Genomic DNA, 18,365 nt, shown 5'->3' on the forward strand with positions numbered 1-18,365 from the left:
TAGTTATGTTCATCTGACATTAGCACATCACTAATGTCAGCCAGGTTAATACCCATTTTCCTGCTGACAGAAACCCTTTAACAAAACTTTGTAAGGAATTACTACAATTGTCTTTAGCCCATACAATTTACAGTAAGTTGGCCAGGACATCCCCGTCCATAAATACAGAGATGGTGCCAGATGCTGGAGTAGAAAATCTGATCAGCCGACAAACAAGCAACATCTCAGCAAATACGTTTCACTGAGATTCCTGAATTTAAAATTTTTTAATAGTTAGTAGTGATGAGCGGCAGAGGCAATATTCTAATTTGCGATATTTCGCAAATATTTTGTAGAATATTCGTCATATATTCGCGAATTCAAGAATTCGAGATTATATTCTTGATTGCGAAAATCTGCGATGTATTATTCGCATAATGCGCGCAAAATACCGGTGTGGGTCACATATGCTACATTTTTCAAGCTGGTATAAGATTCCTGAGAAGAGAAAATGGTTGGCACGGCAGAACATTAAAATAGCTTTATATGCAGATAGAGTGCTCCAATATATTTGCGCTTGTGAATTTTTGGCAATTAATGATGCGCATTTTTTTTGCATTACGTGCAACTTGTGACATCACAGCATTATGTCTGTAGCATATATGTATGGACAGCAGAACCATCACACTGCTACACTATATCACCATCTAACCTACACTGACTATCTCCCCCTAACTATCTGTATTATATATATAAGTTAACTGTCTAATGTAATACAACAAAGCACAGAGCACAGCAATGACATGGCTGTCTCTTTTATAACTGCAATAAACTTCAGAAAATAACTGCTGGGGAGGTTCTTATATAGTAAGGGGTAGGCAACTTTTCTATTGGTTGCTAGGGAGGTTGCTAATCTGTGACAAAGACTTCTCAATGGCCCACAGGCTAAAAAAAGGGAGGGATGATCACCTGTTAAAAAAAAAAAAAAAAAATACAAATAAAAATATTTGTCATTACGAATATATAGCACTATATTCTAAATATTAGCGAATTCTCGAAGTGACAATATTCACGTAATACGAATATTCACACTTAACACTAATAGTTAGTGCTCTTTAGGCCTCATGCACACGACCGTTGTGTGCATCCGTGGCCGTTGTGCCGTTTTCAGTTTTTTTTCGCGGACCCATTGACTTTCAATGGGTCCGTGGAAAAATCGGAAAATGCACCGTTTTGCAGCCGAGACCGTGATCCGTGTATCCTGTCCGTCAAAAAAATATGACCTGTCCTATTTTTTTGATGGACAACGGTTCAAGTCAATGGGTCCGTGAAAGAACACGGATGCACACAAGATTGGCATCCGTGTCCGTGATCCGTGGCCGTAGGTTAGTTTTTATACAGACGGATCCGAAGATCCGTCTGCATAAAAGCTTTTTCATAGCTGAGTTTTCGCTTCGTGAAAACTCGGAACCGACAGTATATTCTAACACAGAGGCGTTCCCATGGTGATGGGGACGCTTCAGGTTAGAATATACTAAAAGAACTGTGTACATGACTGCCCCCTGCTGCCTGGCAGGTGCTGCCAGGCAGCAGGGGGCAGTTCCCCCCCCCTGTAGTTAACACATTGGTGGCCAGTGCGGCCGGCCCCCCCCCCTCCCTCCCCTGTAGTTAACTCATTGGTGGCCAGTGGGCCCCCCTCCCTCCCCTGTAGTTAACTCATTGGTGGCCAGTGCGGCCGGCCCCCCTCCCTCCCCTGTAGTTAACTCGTTGGTGGCCAGTGGGCCCCCCCCTCCCTCCATTATACTTACCTGTGAGCTGCGATGTCTGCGTCCGGCCGGGAGCTCCTCCTACTGGTAAGTGACATGACCTGTCACTTACCAGTAGGAGGAGCTCCCGGCCGGACGCAGACATCGCAGCTCACAGGTAAGTATAATGGTTCTACAAATTGCTAGTTAACCATGGCAACCGGGACTGCAGTAGCGTCCTGGTTGCCATGGTTACCGATCGGAGCCCCAGCGATTAAACTGGGACTCTGATCGGTACACTCTGCTGCCACCAATAATAGGGGGGAGATTTTAATTAGGAGGGGGAGGGAGGGGAGAAGGCCCACTGGCCACCAACGAATTAACTACAGGGGAGGGAGGGGGGGCCCACTGGCCACCAACGAGTTAACTACAGGGGAGGGAGGGGGGCCGGCCGCACTGGCCACCAATGAGTTAACTACAGGGGAGGGAGGGGGGCCCACTGGCCACCAATGAGTTAACTACAGGGGAGGGAGGGGGGGCAGGCCGCACTGGCCACCAATGTGTTAACTACAGGGGGGGGGCTGCCCCCTGCTGCCCGGCAGCACCTGCCAGGCAGCAGGGGGCAGTCATGTACACAGTTCTTTTAGTATATTCTAACCTGAAGCATCCCCATCACCATGGGAACGCCTCTGTGTTAGAATATACTGTCGGATTTGAGTTTCACGATGTAACTCAAATCCGACGGTATATTCTAACATAGAGGCGTTCCCATGGTGATGGGGACGCTTCAAGTTAAAATATACCATCGGATTGGAGAAAACTCCGATCCTATGGTATATTAACTGCTGACTTTACATTGAAAGTCAATGGGGGACGGATCCGTTTGAAATTGCACCATATTGTGTCAACGTCAAACGGATCCGTCCCCATTGACTTGCATTGTAATTCAGGACGGATACGTTTGGCTCCGCACGGCCAGGCGGACACCAAAACGACATTTTTTTCATGTCCGTGGATCCTCCAAAAATCAAGGAAGACCCACGGACGAAAAAACAGTCACGGATCACGGCAAAACGGAACCCGTTTTTGCGGACCGCAAAAAAATACGGTCGTGTGCATGAGGCCTTATACTGTATGTTCACTCATGCATTTTATTATTCTCCTGCACCATATGAGGAATCCATGTAAGATCTCGCAGCACACCAAAAAACAAAACACCTGTTTGTATTTCTTTTGCGTTGCATTATCTGTGCCCAGAGATATGCCATATCTGAGACTTCAGCCTTCAGACCCGACCACAAAATCAATTCAGACCCAAGACCAGATACCAAAATTAATTTTGGAAAATTCGATTTGGCCACTTCGCCGAATTTTCCCCAAAATTTACTTTGTCATGTGCATTTTTTCGTAAGTAGAGGATGCAATGACAGGGAGCTGCGATAGCGATACATGATCACGGCATCTCAGAGTAATAATACAGTAAAATTAACAGAAAAAAAATGTAGAATTTTTTTTAAAATCTTTTTCTTAAAAAAAACGGATCTCAGATGGAAATGGCTCAACAGATGACAACTGATGCAATAGGATGCTTTTTTTTACAGGATCCTGTTTTTTTTGTTTTCTCTTTCTTCTGACGGATCAGAAGAACGGGAAGCTAAACGGTGTTGTGAACTATACACAAGACATTATTTCTGCCCCTTGTCCACACATTTACTGTAAATTATTTCAGAACCCAGGTCCCTAAATAAATTTAGATCAGCAACCAGAATTACTTTAGACCTCATACCAGACCCCAAAATTATTCATAGCAGAAGTCAAACCCCAAAATAAATTAAGACCCCAGTTCAGTCCTGAAATAAATTCAGATTTCAAAATGAATCCAAATCCTATGTGTATGACCGCACAGTTCTGTCTCTAAAAGGGGTAACACAATACAAGGGTTACAGGGCAATACAGGGGTCCTGGGGTATATATCGCTGTGGGATACAGGGGTTTAGGGCTATCCAGGAAACAAGGCAATGCAGGGGTTAAATGCAGTGATAAGGGCACTGCAGGGGTAAATGCAGGGACAGGGTAATGCAGGGGTAATATATGATTGGTGGCAGTGAAATATAAGAGCAATACAAGGGTTCAGGGTTTAATGCAGGGGTACAGGGTAATGCATGGACACTGAATGCTACTCAGCCAGCCAGATGAGGGGTTAATGCTCGTCTCCAGGGGTTAATGCTTGTTTTCCAGGGGATGATTCCGCTTATACTCATTTTCCAGGGGATCATTCTTGCTTCTGGCAGAGCGCACTCCTGAGCAGCCCGTGCTGCAGGGAAGTCCACGTGGGCTTGCGCAGTGATATGACGCCACTGCACCAGCCCGCGCATCCCGGCACTTCCAGGCGGAGGATCACTTTGATCCTCCTGCCTTTGAAGTGGCTGCGTACCTCTGATCCTGTAATTACAGCGCCGTAGGTACTCGGCATGCAAGGACATAGGATCCCTTTGTTCCCCTGTCCTTGTTATGCCAAACATCTCCGGCCATGCCAGAGGTGTTTAGCAAAAGGCAGAGGATCTCTTTGATCCTGTCTTTTGATGTGCCCACAACTGGACACATTTGTTTGGTTATTTGGGCTGGCATGCGCCTGCAGGAGGATTCAGCAGCAGGGGGGGGGGGGGGCACCCAAGATTGGGGGACATTCACTGGCAGCATATGAGGGTGTGTGTGTGTGTGTATATATATATATATATATATATATATATCACCATTGGGGCATATCTATATATACACAAATACAAGGACTGGGGGGCATACTGGGGATATTGAATATATATATATATATATATATCCATAGAAAAAATCTGGCAGCACTCCCTTTAAGGCTATATAGAATATAGGGTGCCCGCGGTGGTCCCTCGATTCAGGACGGAAGACAGCAAAGAAAGTCCGTAGCACTCCTTGAAAGATAAAATGTGCTCTTTTATTCACACATATCAAGTGACAACGCTTTATTCACACATATCAAGTGACTTGAGAAAGGTTCTGCGAGAGAACCGAAACGTTGTCACTTGATATGTGTGAATAAAAGAGCACATTTTATCTTTCAAGGAGTGCTGCGGACATTCTTTGCTATATATATATATATATATATATATATATATATATATACAGTACAGACCAAAAGTTTGGACACACCTTCTCATTCAAAGAGTTTTCTTTATTTTTATGACTATGATGGCATCAAAACTATGAATTAACACATGTGGAATTATATACATAACAAACAAGTGTGAAACAACTGAAAATATGTCATATTCTAGGTTCTTCAAAGTAGCCACCTTTTGCTTTGATTACTGCTTTGCACACTCTTGGCATTCTCTTGATGAGCTTCAAGAGGTAGTCCCCTGAAATGGTCTTCCAACAGTCTTGAAGGAGTTCCCAGATGCTTAGCACTTGTTGGCCCTTTTACCTTCACTCTGCGGTCCAGCTCACCCCAAACCATCCATCTCGATTGGGTTCAGGTCCGGTGACTGTGGAGGCCAGGTCATCTGGCGCAGCACCCCATCACTCTCCTTCATGGTCAAATAGCCCTTACTTTCAAAGTTTTCCCAATTTTTCGGCTGACTGACTGACCTTCATTTCTTAAAGTAATGATGGCCACTCATTTTTCTTTAGTTAGCTGCTTTTTTCTTGCCATAATACCAATTCTAACAGTCTATTCAGTAGGACTATCAGCTGTGTATCCACCCGACTTCTCCTCAACGCAACTGATGGTCCCAACCCCATTTATAAGGCAAGAAATCCCACTTATTAAACCTGACAGGGCACACCTGTGAAGTGAAAACCATTTCAGGGGACTACCTCTTGAAGCTCATCAAGAGAATGCTAATAGTGTGCAAAGCAGTAATCAAAGCAAAAGGTGGCTATTTTGAAGAACCTAGAATATGACATATTTTCAGTTGTTTCACACTTGTTTGTTATGTACATAATTCCACATGTGTTAATTCATAGTTTTGATGCCTTCAGTGTGAATCTACAATTTTCATAGTCATGAAAATAAAGAAAACTCTTTGAATGAGAAGGTGTGTCCAAACTTTTGGTCTGTACTGTATATATATATATATATATATACACTCACCTAAAGAATTATTAGGAACCACTGTTCTATTTCTCATTAATGCAATTATCTAGTCAACCAATCACATGGCAGTTGCTTCAATGCATTTAGGGGTGTGGTCCTGGTCAAGACAATCTCCTGAACTCCAAACTGAATGTCAGAATGGGAAAGAAAGGTGATTTAAGCAATTTTGAGTGTGGCATGGTTGTTGGTGCCAGACGGGCCGGTCTGAGTATTTCACAATCTGCTCAGTTACTGGGATTTTCACGCACAACCATTTCTAGGGTTTACAAAGAATGGTGTGAAAAGGGAAAAACATCCAGTATGCGGCAGTCCTGTGGGCAAAAATGCCTTGTGGATGCTAGAGGTCAGAGGAGAATGGGCCGACTGATTCAAGCTGATAGAAGAGCAATGTTGACTGAAATAACCACTCGTTACAACCGAGGTATGCAGCAAAGCATTTGTGAAGCCACAACACGCACAACCTTGAGGCGGATGGGCTACAACAGCAGAAGACCCCACCGGATACCACTCATCTCCACTACAAATAGGAAAAAGAGGCTACAATTTGCACGAGCTAACCAAAATTGGACTGTTGAAGACTGGAAAAATGTTGCCTGGTCTGATGAGTCTCGATTTCTGTTGAGACATTCAAATGGTAGAGTCCGAATTTGGCGTAAACAGAATGAGAACATGTATCCATCCTCTGATGGCTACTTCCAGCAGGATAATGCACCATGTCACAAAGCTCGAATCATTTCAAATTGGTTTCTTGAACATGACAATGAGTTCACTGTACTAAAATGGCCCCCACAGTCACCAGATCTCAACCCAATAGAGCATCTTTGGGATGTGGAGGAACAGGAGCTTCGTGCCCTGGATGCTCATCCCTCAAATCTCCCTCAACTGCAAGATGATATCCTATCAATATGGGCCAACATTTCTAAATAATGCTATCAGCACCTTGTTGAATCAATGCCACGTAGAATTAAGGCAGTTCTGAAGGCAAAAGGGGGTCCAACACCGTATTAGTATGGTGTTCCTAATAATTCTTTAGGTGAGTGTATATATACGTCTTACTAGATATATATATATATATATATCCAGAAAAAGAGCGGCACTCCGGTAGATAAAAGCAAGTGAAACCTTTATTCACCCAGGTGGTGCAACGTTTCGGCTCCAAACATGAGCCTTTTTCAAGCAAAGATACAATTCAAATGATGGCAATTATATAGGTGAATCAATCAACATACAGGTCATGTGATCACACTCCACCCAGTGGGTGTGTTACAAAATGTGGCAATAATATAGTGAAAAAATACAGTGACAAACACTGATAATAATAAAAGTGCATATCATAAAGCAGGAGACATGGACATGCATGTCATATATTTGTGAACATGGTGAAAATAAAAAAACACAATACATCGATCATGTGTCATACAGGGGGAGGAGCAGAGAAGTGATGTCGCTGACATACCCGATCAGCAGGGAGGCTCATTCAATGGCGCTGTTCGGCGTTGTATGCATCTCATTGCGCAGGCGTAGCGCAGCACCAATCAGGGACTGATGACGAAAGGGGAACGCCGAGCGTCATCGGACCAGGTCAACGCTTATACGTCACCCTGGCGTCACTCTGTTCAGCCTCGGTGTGTTTCTCCCGGCGCATGCCCAGTGAAAATCCTTTCTCAGAGCGCCATCTTGAAAAACTGCCCATAGACCATGTCACTCCGTGTATCGCATCCAACCTACTACTGAATCGGGTGTTGCAACTTAGAGAGGCAGTGAACTCCCCTGAAACCAGGGTGTCCACATACCCAACCCTGGCAGAAGCCCACCGCAACCACGGAAACTGCAGTTTGTACAGGGGTTTTTTCCAAGGGTACGCCGTCATACCAAAGAGGGATCTCCTCTTGTAGGTGCATAGATGCCACAGAGTGCAAATAGATTATTATGTTGTATTGAGACACTACACCATCAAGGCTGTTATGTCAAATTAGACCAGTCCCACGGTGCTCGCCAAGCCAATCAAGGTCAGATGTGAAAAAATGCAAAAATAAATATACGCAAAATGCAAATAGTATATTAGAATGACCCCCTCCTGGATGGGATACTGCGTCCACTTCATCCATACGTTCCATCCCACCTGGTGCTGAATATAAGTGATCTATGAAAAGAAGAAAAAGTTAAAGCAAGAAAAAATTGAGCTGTACAACTCTCTTAGTGTATACACAAATCACTGAGATGCATCCAGTCTGACTAAGGAGGCAAACCAACCCTCACAGATCATCACCGAAATTGTACTCTACGTTTAAACCATTGGGTTTCAGGCTGTCCAACTTATGGATCCAGCTGAGTTCCCTACGCTTAAGTACCCTGGACCTATCGCCACCTCGTCTGGGTTGAGGTATGTGATCGAGGATCCAACACCTCAGATCACCTTCTTTGTGTTTAGCTTCAGTAAAGTGCTTGGATACCGGTAAATCCAACCGTTTTTTTCGGATGCTCAAGCGATGATTATTTAGGAGGCTCTTTAACTCAGTCGTCGTCTCGCCTACGTAAAGCAAATTACACGGGCAAGATAACACATAAATGACGTAACTGGAGTCACAGGTTAAATGGAATAAAATGCCGAAAGATACACCAGTGCTGGGGTGTATAAAACTCTTCCCTTTGCGGATATATTTGCAGTTGACGCAATTCAAACAGGGAAAACAGCCCAGGCCGGATTGCGTCTCAAAGACCCCTTAGAGCCAATATCGGCTTTAACCAACTGATCCCGCAAATCTCTAGATTGACGGTAAGAGAGCAATGGTGGACATTGAAACTCTGGAATCTCTTTGAAGCATGAGCCTAGCAGATCCCAGTGTTTCCTGAGGATCCTATTTATTGAAGGGCTGAGTTCACTATACACTGAAACAAACGGAATTCTGTCCGAGTTTTGGACAGTTTTCCGTTTCGACAGTAATTCAACCTTGTCCAGACTACGAGCCCTGTCCATGTGTTCCTTCAACAGCCGTTTGGGGCAACCCCTATCCTGAAATTTAATGGCCATGGAATCCAGGGTCGCATCCAATTTGTTCTCCTCTGACACAACGCTTTTAACCCTGAGGAACTGGGAGAACGGCAATGACTGGATCATTCTCCTGGGGTGGGAGCTATTATAACACAGGAAAGTATTAGTGTCGGTAGGTTTTGTGTATAGCTCAGTATGCAGCACACCTTCATTTAACACCACTTTAGTATCCAAAAACTGGATCTCAGTTTTGGAATAAACGAGGGTGAATTGCAGATTCGGATCATGGCTATTTAGAAAGCCATGGAAATCGGCCAAATCAGTCTCAGAGCCTGTCCATATGAGGAAGATGTCGTCGATGTATCTCCACCACCCCAGCACATGTCTGAAGTTGTGGGATAAATAGACGACATCCTCCTCATAACACCGCATGAAGATATTTGCATACGTGGGGGCCACGTGAGACCCCATGGCCACACCACGTTGTTGCAAATAAAATACATCTTTAAAAAGAAAATAGTTGTACTGGAGCACAATCTTGAGCAAATCAATTATAAACTCAGAAGCATGAGGAGTATATGATGTTGTCATCAACATTTTCTCAACGGCCTGGATACCCCTTTCATGTACTATAGATGTGTACAGTGAAGTCACATCGAATGATGCGAGTAACACTGAAGATACCTGCGACAAATCAATGTCCTGAAGCTTGACGAGGAAATCGGATGTGTCTTGTATGTAGGAGGACCCCCCGGTTGAGAAATCTCATAGAACTTTATCAAGAAAGATAGCTAAGCCGCTGAAGATCGAATCAGTGCCTGAGACGATGGTGCGTCCCGGGGGATCGATGAGGGTCTTGTGAATCTTGGGCAGCACATAAATCACGGGAGTGACTGGATGTACTACCTCAAGAAACTCAGAAGGACCCCCATCGATGATGCCAGCGGCCATAGCTTCCCTCAGGCATCTACGGATAATATTAGCTATCATAAACTTGGGGTCAGAGTCTAGGACCCTGTATACTTGTGGATCTCCTAGTTGTCGCATAATCTCATGTACATATTTGTTGGTATCCATTACCACGACCGCACCCCCCTTATTAGCCGGTTTCAAAGTGAGGGTGGGGTCGGATCTAAGTGATTCAAGGGCCTCAATTTCAGTGGTAGTCAGATTAGGGTGTCTGAAGTCCAGATCTTCCTGGGAGGAAGACCTGAGCTCAGATATCCCCCGTCGGACAGCACTGATATAAGCTTCCACTGCAGGTTCATTGATAATTAGTACAAAATTGCTCTTTTGGAATAGATTGAGGGATCCCAGAGTGAAATCACTAGTCTGAGGTCTCGCAGCTCCATCCTTTTTATGAAACCATATTTTAAGTTTAATGCGGCGAAAAAAAGAAAATAAATTAGATTCCAGTTCAAACCAGTTCACACGTGAACTGGGACAGAATGAAAATCCCTTGGATAGGACACTCACTTGACCGGGAGTCAATTCCTTGGATGATAAGTTGACAACGGTCATTTTCTCCTCCCTGCATTCAGCTTGGTTACCGTGGGTCGATTCTTGTTGCTGCGTAATCTGCCGGGCCCTTCTGTGTCTGCGACCACCTCTCCTGATGCGTCGCCGCGTCTCTCCGGCATCTGTGGAGCTTTGTCTAAAAAAGACTGTTCATCATTTGGAGATGCCTGAGCTGTCTATCTCCTTTTCCTAATGTCCCTCTGTTGCATGTTGTGCTGTCTCTCGGTCTGCCAATTGTAGACGTTACCCTTTTTGTAATCCTCAGTGTCTCTACACCACTTGACCCTTTTATTCTCCTCCGATTCCAACTGGAAATGCTTCATTTGAGCGGATGTATCGTCCATATATTTGGTAAAGTCCTCAGGGGGTAAAAGAGACTGCAAATTGGCTTCTATGTCACATATTTCACAATGTAAAATTGACAGTTCATGTTGCAAATACTCAATGTTGAGCAAAATAAAGTCCAATATCGATTAGACAGAGCTTCAAACTTCTTGCAAAACATGGGATTGCTATAGAAAAGATTCAGTTGAATGTTGGTACGCATCCCTCTGGGGATCTTTCGCGTTCTGTGATATTCCCCCAGCGTCATCATGTGTAGGCGAAGGGATACTATGCGTTTAGAGATGTTTTCAAACTTCCGTTTTAACTCCTTCGTAGAGGGGGTGTTGAGGAAGGTGGCATCTCCTCCTATGTCGCGCAGGATGCGCTCAGCATCTTCAGTTGTGTATACACAACCACTAGGTGAAGCAGGTTCAAATGTAGACATGATGAAAAAAACAGACAATGAGATATGCGAAAAAATATATATGCGCCGTGCTCAGCCAATAAGCCAAAAATAGTTAAGAAAAAATGGCGGCACTGGCTAAAAAGGAAAGGTTCGGGTGCACGTCCCAGGGGAATATACAGTATATACACACAAATCTGTTGTGTTGTGTTAGGATTTATTTGCCACCTCAAACCCACAGTCCATCCCTTACGAACTCCAGCATTCCTAGGGTTGAGATGGAAAATATCTTAGAGAATGAGGGGGCCTGTCCCTAGAGTATCTTACTCTTGTCCCCATTTACACAAAACCCATGTTGTCACTCCTCCCCCACCAGTTAGCTTTGTGAAGTTCTGTCTGGTTCTGGTGTAATTGGTCTGCAATTCCCTTAACCCTCCGGGAAATCTAGCCCAGTCCTATGTACATGATGATAACCAGAACCAGAAGAAACATCACCGGATGTATTAACAAGTTGAAAAATTATGTAGCCTTTGGACTGCAGCCAAATAGACTCTCCCACCAGGAAACCTTGGAGTCTTTTTCTAAAGCGGTAGCAATTGCAGTTATCTTGGTCTTGTCATGTGTTAGTTGAATAGTGGCCCGATTCTCAGTCTCTCGAAGATTCTCAAGTATCCCGTCTTCTTTGCTGAAGTCTAGCAAGAGATGCTTGAGTTCTTTGCAAAATCCCAGGGGAATCGTCTGAAGTCTCACGGGAGTGTCCAGGCAGATGTCGAGTCTCTTCCCTGGGGTGTTCGGTGTTCTTCCCTGTTGTTCGGCGACATCTAAACTTAGGACAGGACTAAGGGTGCAATATGCTCCTGGGAGGAGTTTTCCTCTCTCGGTGCAGTTAATTCCATAAATTGTATATGACATATTTTGCCCTTGGTACCAACACCAATACCCCTGTCCCAAGTATTTCAGATGGGAGGGTATTAGGCAGGCCTTCATCTCACAGGAACCCTTGGTGTTCCAACACTGGTGTCTAAGCACCCGATCCTGACTACCTTGACAGAGGATAGCATTCTCTTTCCTCCAATATCCTCTGTGTCAAACAGATGGCCTTATCTAGGGGAGCTTTGGATGAAGTACCGTCTGGTTATTCATAACAATTCCCAGGTTAATGGCACTGTCTAAGATTGCCTTATACAGGTGCCAAGGATGACGCGGTACAAGTAATATTCCGACATCCGTTCCACTGAACCACCCACCAGTTGGTGTGATTGGCCGCAAAAGGTGAGATCAGGGGACTTACCCGTTGACAAAGGTTGAAGGGGTAGTTGCCGTTGTACAAGGATGATATGTTTAAGGTTGTCCAAGAGTTCAATTTGGACTTGCATACATGCCAGGGCAAGCCGAGCTCTGTCCTGCTCCTCCATTAGACCCAAAACTAACCTTCTAAACTTCTCTCGCAGAGCAGAAGATAGAGAGGCATTGGCATCTATGTGCGAATGCTGTAAACCCTCTATGATGTGGTTTACTTCATTCTGGGTTTTGAATCCTTCCCTGGGGTGTCGCACAACATCCCCAAGTTTACTTCTCAGGACTTCCATATCCATAGTGTTCAGAGCGCCCACTTCCAATGCACCTCTGCCTAGTCCCTTGGCAACCAGATCTCTTCTCCTGTATTTCCTGTGTCGAGGATTGTCTTTTCTTACCTCTTGCCCCATCTCTATCCAACCTCTTATCATATCAATTTGGTTTATCACAAACTCCTCACATCTGTGATCCCAATGGTCTACTCTGAAGTCATCCACAGAAATTCTCCAGGTGTATAGGACACATTTTGTTCCTGTGATGACCTTCCATGGGGATGACAGTTGAGGAGTTATAGGATCTGCCAATTGATGGATAGAGGCATTGCAAGAGTCCAATTGCGGTTTCACAGGTTGGAGACCTTCCGTTTCATAGGAAATCCTCACCACCGTTACCGACACTTGCCCTCTACCTCTGAACTGATACCATTGATCACTCTCTCCAGCCTGTAGCACTAGTTTTCCTACGGGTTTGGATTTGGACAGATAGACCCACTGTGTAAATGTCCAGCACCCTTCATCCACTGCCTCTCAAAAAGGCCATTTAAACAAGCCATCTATATTTATGTCAAAGTTAATATTCCTGCCTCTGGGGTCTTTGCAATCGGAAGACACATACCTATTCCGGTATTCCTCGGTCATATGGGTACCGTCCATCCATAAATAAACTGTAGGGGTATGGGTATCCTGTTCCCAGTGGGCATAGGTGACGAAATAGTACCCCGTCACCTCCAGTACATAGTTGTCTCTCATGATAGTGATCATGAAAGACCGTATGGATGGAGATCCCTCTACCTGAGTATACCTTAGGTCTTTGGCATCATTCCGTACCTTAAAACTGTTGCTCGATGCAAGCCTTCCAGTTTTACAGGACCACTCTTGTCATTCCATAGGGCCTGACCAGAGTTACTGCAGTTCAATTTTAACATAATTACACTGGTTCTTAATTCTGTGGACACATGTCCCTGACCATAACTGGATTCCCTTGTGATAATCATCTGGGAATCCCTCAACATGCAATAAAGTTTTAGGGTGCCTTTTACAGGTACTGGTCTATTAGAATATGTCCTTACTCTCAAACCATCATGGCTATCCTTCCTCATCAAGGTAGCTTTGAGGATATACCAGCCACTATACTCTGCCCCGGTGACATCTTCAGGACTCAGAACTTCTTCTTTCGTACATAACACCGTGGTAGTGTTGGCTTCCACTTGCTTATAAGGGTGCAAGTGAGGGTCCCTAGACACCCATCTTAAAGATTTAATAGGTGTTAGGTCTGAGTCTTGAAAATGTCTAAATTCCTTGAGGCAGAGGGCATGTAAGTCATGTTGTATGGCAGACACATTCTGCACTGGGGTATAATGTTGAATTATACCTTTGCCAAAACCCTCCCTCTGGAAACCATACAGATACCACTGTTCTGGTGTAAAGGTGAAGTTATCGTATGGTTCCAGGATTTTGCCACCCAAACATTCTACCATTAAAAGACTGGGTTTACTAAGTGATATGTTAACCATACCGTAATTAGTTCCCAGACCCTCCCCCGAAGAGGCTGAGCCTGCTGTCATCATGCTTACGACCAGTGTCACAAGCTAGAGATGTGCCCTGTTCAGAGGATCCCTATATCTTTTCTGGCTATTTGGCTCCATGGCGAGTCTCCATCCTATGATCTGTTAAGTATTAATGTATATTAATATATTAATGTCAGCACCAGGGATCCACCATCGACCCACCAACCCCCCCCCTCACCCAACTCTAAGCGAGTACATGTTATTGAGTTGGGGAGGCTCGGGTGGCCTTGGCCTGGTCAATGTGGATCCAAAAAACTTCCTGTCGCCTATGTGATTTTTTCTTAGTTGTCATCGGCCTTTGTACCTTCAGCATAGTGTCACCCATCACTTCAAGGACCTGATAGGGTCCTTCCCAGTTTGCATCCGAAGGACCAGTTCAACGGAACATTTTCACCATTACAAAATCTCCTACAGAGGGCATCGGTGTCTCCCCCTGTAGGTACGGTTTGTGCAACCGTATAGCAGCATGAGGCAGTAACTCCTTCAGGTTCTATTGAACCTGTTGGAGGAACATGTATCTAGCAATGGTATTCTTTGCGGGCTCCGACACTAGAGGCTCATTAGGCAGGCATAGGGGCATTTTGTGTCTGGTCATGAGTTCAAATGGTGTGATACTGGTACTGGATGCCTCGGTAGCTCGGATACCCATTAGCACAGCTGGAAGAGAGGTTACCCACAAGGAACCTTTCTCGAGCAGTTCTTTGGAAAGCCATGTTTTAATTGTCCGGTTTATCCGCCCAACGATGCCCACAGACTGAGGGTGGTAAGGCACATGAAACCTTTGCTTTATGTCTAAGAGACCACAAAGCGCTTTCATTACCTTACCCGTGAAATGGGTTCCTCTGTCTGACTCTATCACTCTGGGGATACCCCATCATGACAGAACCTGTTCCCAAAGAACACAGGCAGTAGTTGCAGCTGAATTGTTGACCGTGTGGATGGCTTCTACCCATTTAGAGAAGACATCCACTACCACCATGTAATCAATTTGGATTGTGGACCATGGATCATCTGCAAGAGGAACTGTCTGCAACACCGGCTTCAGGGCTGACGCCCTTGGGTTAACCTGATCGCATACCAGGCACTGTTGGGTAACTTCCTCCACCGTATTGGACATTCCTGGCCAGTATAATTTGTCCTTGAGAGACAGGAGTTTATCCCGGCCAAGATTTCCAAACAGTTGGTGTTTTAAATTAGTCGGTTCTGCTAGCAGATGCTGCGGGACCATGGGAAGAGGAAGTTGCTGCGTACTGGTATCATAACACAGGATCCCTTGTTGCATTATCCAGAGATGCTGTGGTGATGTGATGTGTGTGATTAGAATTCAATTGACACAGGGCCATCTTTCAGATTGGTTCGTCTTACTGCAATCCGGTAAGCTGGTAGCGGCTCAGGTTCTGGTTCTAGAAGTGTCCCAGACACTGCTGCTAGTTTGGCCAATTCATCCACCTTGTTGTTGTCTAGCATCAAGGGCTTTTCCCCTTTCTGATGAGCAGGAATTTTAATGATGGCTGCCTTTCGCCAGGTGTGCCATGCCCCATTTCCACAATTCTTTTAGGACTGACACATGGGCCAGAGTTTTGTTCTGGCTGTCAACAAATCCTCATCGTGTCCAGGTGCAGGGTGAGGGAGCGAACTACATATGAACTGTTGCTATATACTGTACAGTATAGTTAGTTTGCCTTGGGGTTGAAGAAGCAAAGCTTTCTTGACAGCCTCCAGTTCTGCCTGCTGTGCCGACATGTGACCTAGCAACCTGATGAGACTCTGGGTACCTGTGGTCTCATCCAGCACGGCAAAACCCGTCACATATGTCCCATTCATATAAAATCGAGAGCCGTCAACAAAGATGACTCTGTCTTTTGGTTGTCTGTCGGTCCTGAACATTTGTGGTGAGTTAATTTGCGTTAGTTGTCCACAGTCATGTTCGGTTCCAGTCATGTTCAGTAACTGAGACAGAACATGCTTGGCTTTGTGGTTCACCTTCAGATTCTGCCCACTGAGATCCATAATCCACCTCCCGAATCTCTGTTGAGCAAGAGGGCCAAAGGAGAATGTGGAATCTGCAAAGTGAGAGGCTTGAAGCCTACAATATGCTTGGTGGTTTTGACAGCATAATGTATGGCTGCCAGTTGTTTGGCACACTCATCGAACCTTCGTTCAACGGACAAAAGTAGCCTGGAGAAGTATCCCAGCGGTCTTGTCTCGTACACTATCTGCTGTAGAAGGTTCGCTGAGATAGACTCCATCCCTGCATGCGCCTGTATAGCCATTTCCCCTTCTGGATGAGGAGTGGCCAATACAGGGGCAGAGGAGAAGTCCCTTTTCAAGGTAGAAAAGGACTCTTACTGAGCATCAAACCAACCTTTGAGTGAGGGCTTTTCTCCTCGGAGGCAGGGCCGGCGCTACCATAGAGGCAAGGGGGGCAATTGCCCCCGGGCCCCCAACTCCTTAGGGGCCCCCAACTCCTTAGGGGCCCCCAGCGCCGCACCGCAGTAATGTAATTAAAAGTAACTGGGCTGGAGTCTGGAGTCAAGTGGAGGGGCCCCCAGCCGGGGCACCGGCGGCCGCTGACTGTGCCTGCGCTGCCGCTGCTTGTCTCTTTAAGAGATTCGAGACTGGAGCAGCGGCATGCACGGCACAGGCAGGCACGTCTAGCGTCTGGCTGACGTATGTTGCCACAGGCTCCACCCCCCCGCCCAGAGCAGAGAACTTGGATTGAACTTAAGGAGGCATTGAGGCAAGGAGCAAGCAAAGCAAGCAAGCGCCATTGGCATTTGGCAGCCAGCCAGCCACAGCCCAGACAGAGCCCAGTCTGACTCTGCCAGCAGCACCAGAGAAGGCTCACAGTCAGAAGGCAGCCAGCCCCCAGCCAAGTTCCAAACTTCCAATGACTGGTAGGTTCATAATTCATTGGTTATATTATTTTGTTGTTAATTAAACTGGATCGGATCCATGATCCATCCATCCATTCCCAGTGTTTCCCACTCACTGACTTACTTAGTCCGGCACCATCTCACCCGTCCGGGCCGTCCCAGTGTACTACTAGCCCGCCCTGCGGCCCTGGTTCTGTTTGTGTTTGGAGTCAGTTGGACTGGAGAAATGTGCATTTGGGGGGGGCGGTTACTGGTACTACCAGTAACTGCCCGGCCCCCCCCCCCTTCCCACAAATGCACATTTCTCCAGTCCAACTGTCCAAACAGAACCAGGGCGGGCTAGTATACTGGCACTGGGACGGGTGAGATGGTGCCTGGGATGGATCCGACCCAGTTTAATCAACCAACCTACCAGTAACTGGCCCCCTCACACCCCCCAAATGCACATTTCTCCAGTCCAACTGTCCAAACAGAACCAGGTCGGGCTAGTATACTGGCACTGGGATGGGTGAGATGGTGCCTGGGATGGATCCGATCCAGTTTAATCAACCAACCTACCAGTAACTGGTTGGTTGATTAAACTGGATCGGATCCATCCCAGGCACCATCTCACCCGTGCCAGTGTACTAGCCCGCCGTGGTTCTGTTTGGAGTCAGTTGGACTGGAAAAATGTTGCTTTGCCACTTGCATTTGTTTACAATACGGGACGTTAAAGTCAGCAAGTGTCATGGGGGGGCCCTTATTGTTTTCCGTCCCAGGGCCCCATTTCACCTAGAACCGGCCCTGCTCGGAGGAGTTCATAGAGAGGTTTTGCTTTGGCAGCAAAATCTTCTATGAACTACTTCATGAAGTTGGCTACTCCCAGGAATTTTCTCAAATCCTGTAAAGTACCAGACTTAGGTAATTTTTACCATGGCTTCTACTTGGGCTGCCACGATTCCTTTGGCTCCAAAATAAATCTTGGCCCCAAGGAAAGTCACCTCTGCTTTGGCCAAATTTGCCTTGTGGGGACTTAACTTCCAGCTCTGGCCAGGAGTCCCAACAACTCTCTCAAAAGAACCAAGTGTTCTTCCATGGCTTCTGTATGTAAGAACAAGTCGTCTACGTATTGCAGAAGACATTCCGGCCAAGAAAACATGCTCAGTACGGCTGCTAATGCCTGGTGACAATACGTGGGACTGCTGTGGAACCTCTGGGGGAGTACACAAAACATGTACTGTTTGTTCCCCACCGTAAAGACAAATTTGTACCTGTAAT

At 45.7% G+C, this 18,365-nt stretch overlaps 1 protein-coding gene across 10 annotated transcripts in view; it reads left to right on the forward strand.

Moving 5' to 3' along the window:
- PTPRC (protein tyrosine phosphatase receptor type C) overlaps positions 1-18,365 on the forward strand; it is a 258,953-nt gene that overhangs the window by 173,858 nt on the left and 66,730 nt on the right. The window lies entirely within an intron of this gene.

Source organism: Bufo bufo, chromosome 9 (genome assembly GCF_905171765.1).
Source record: "Bufo bufo chromosome 9, aBufBuf1.1, whole genome shotgun sequence".
NCBI classification, from domain to species: Eukaryota; Metazoa; Chordata; class Amphibia; order Anura; family Bufonidae; genus Bufo; species Bufo bufo.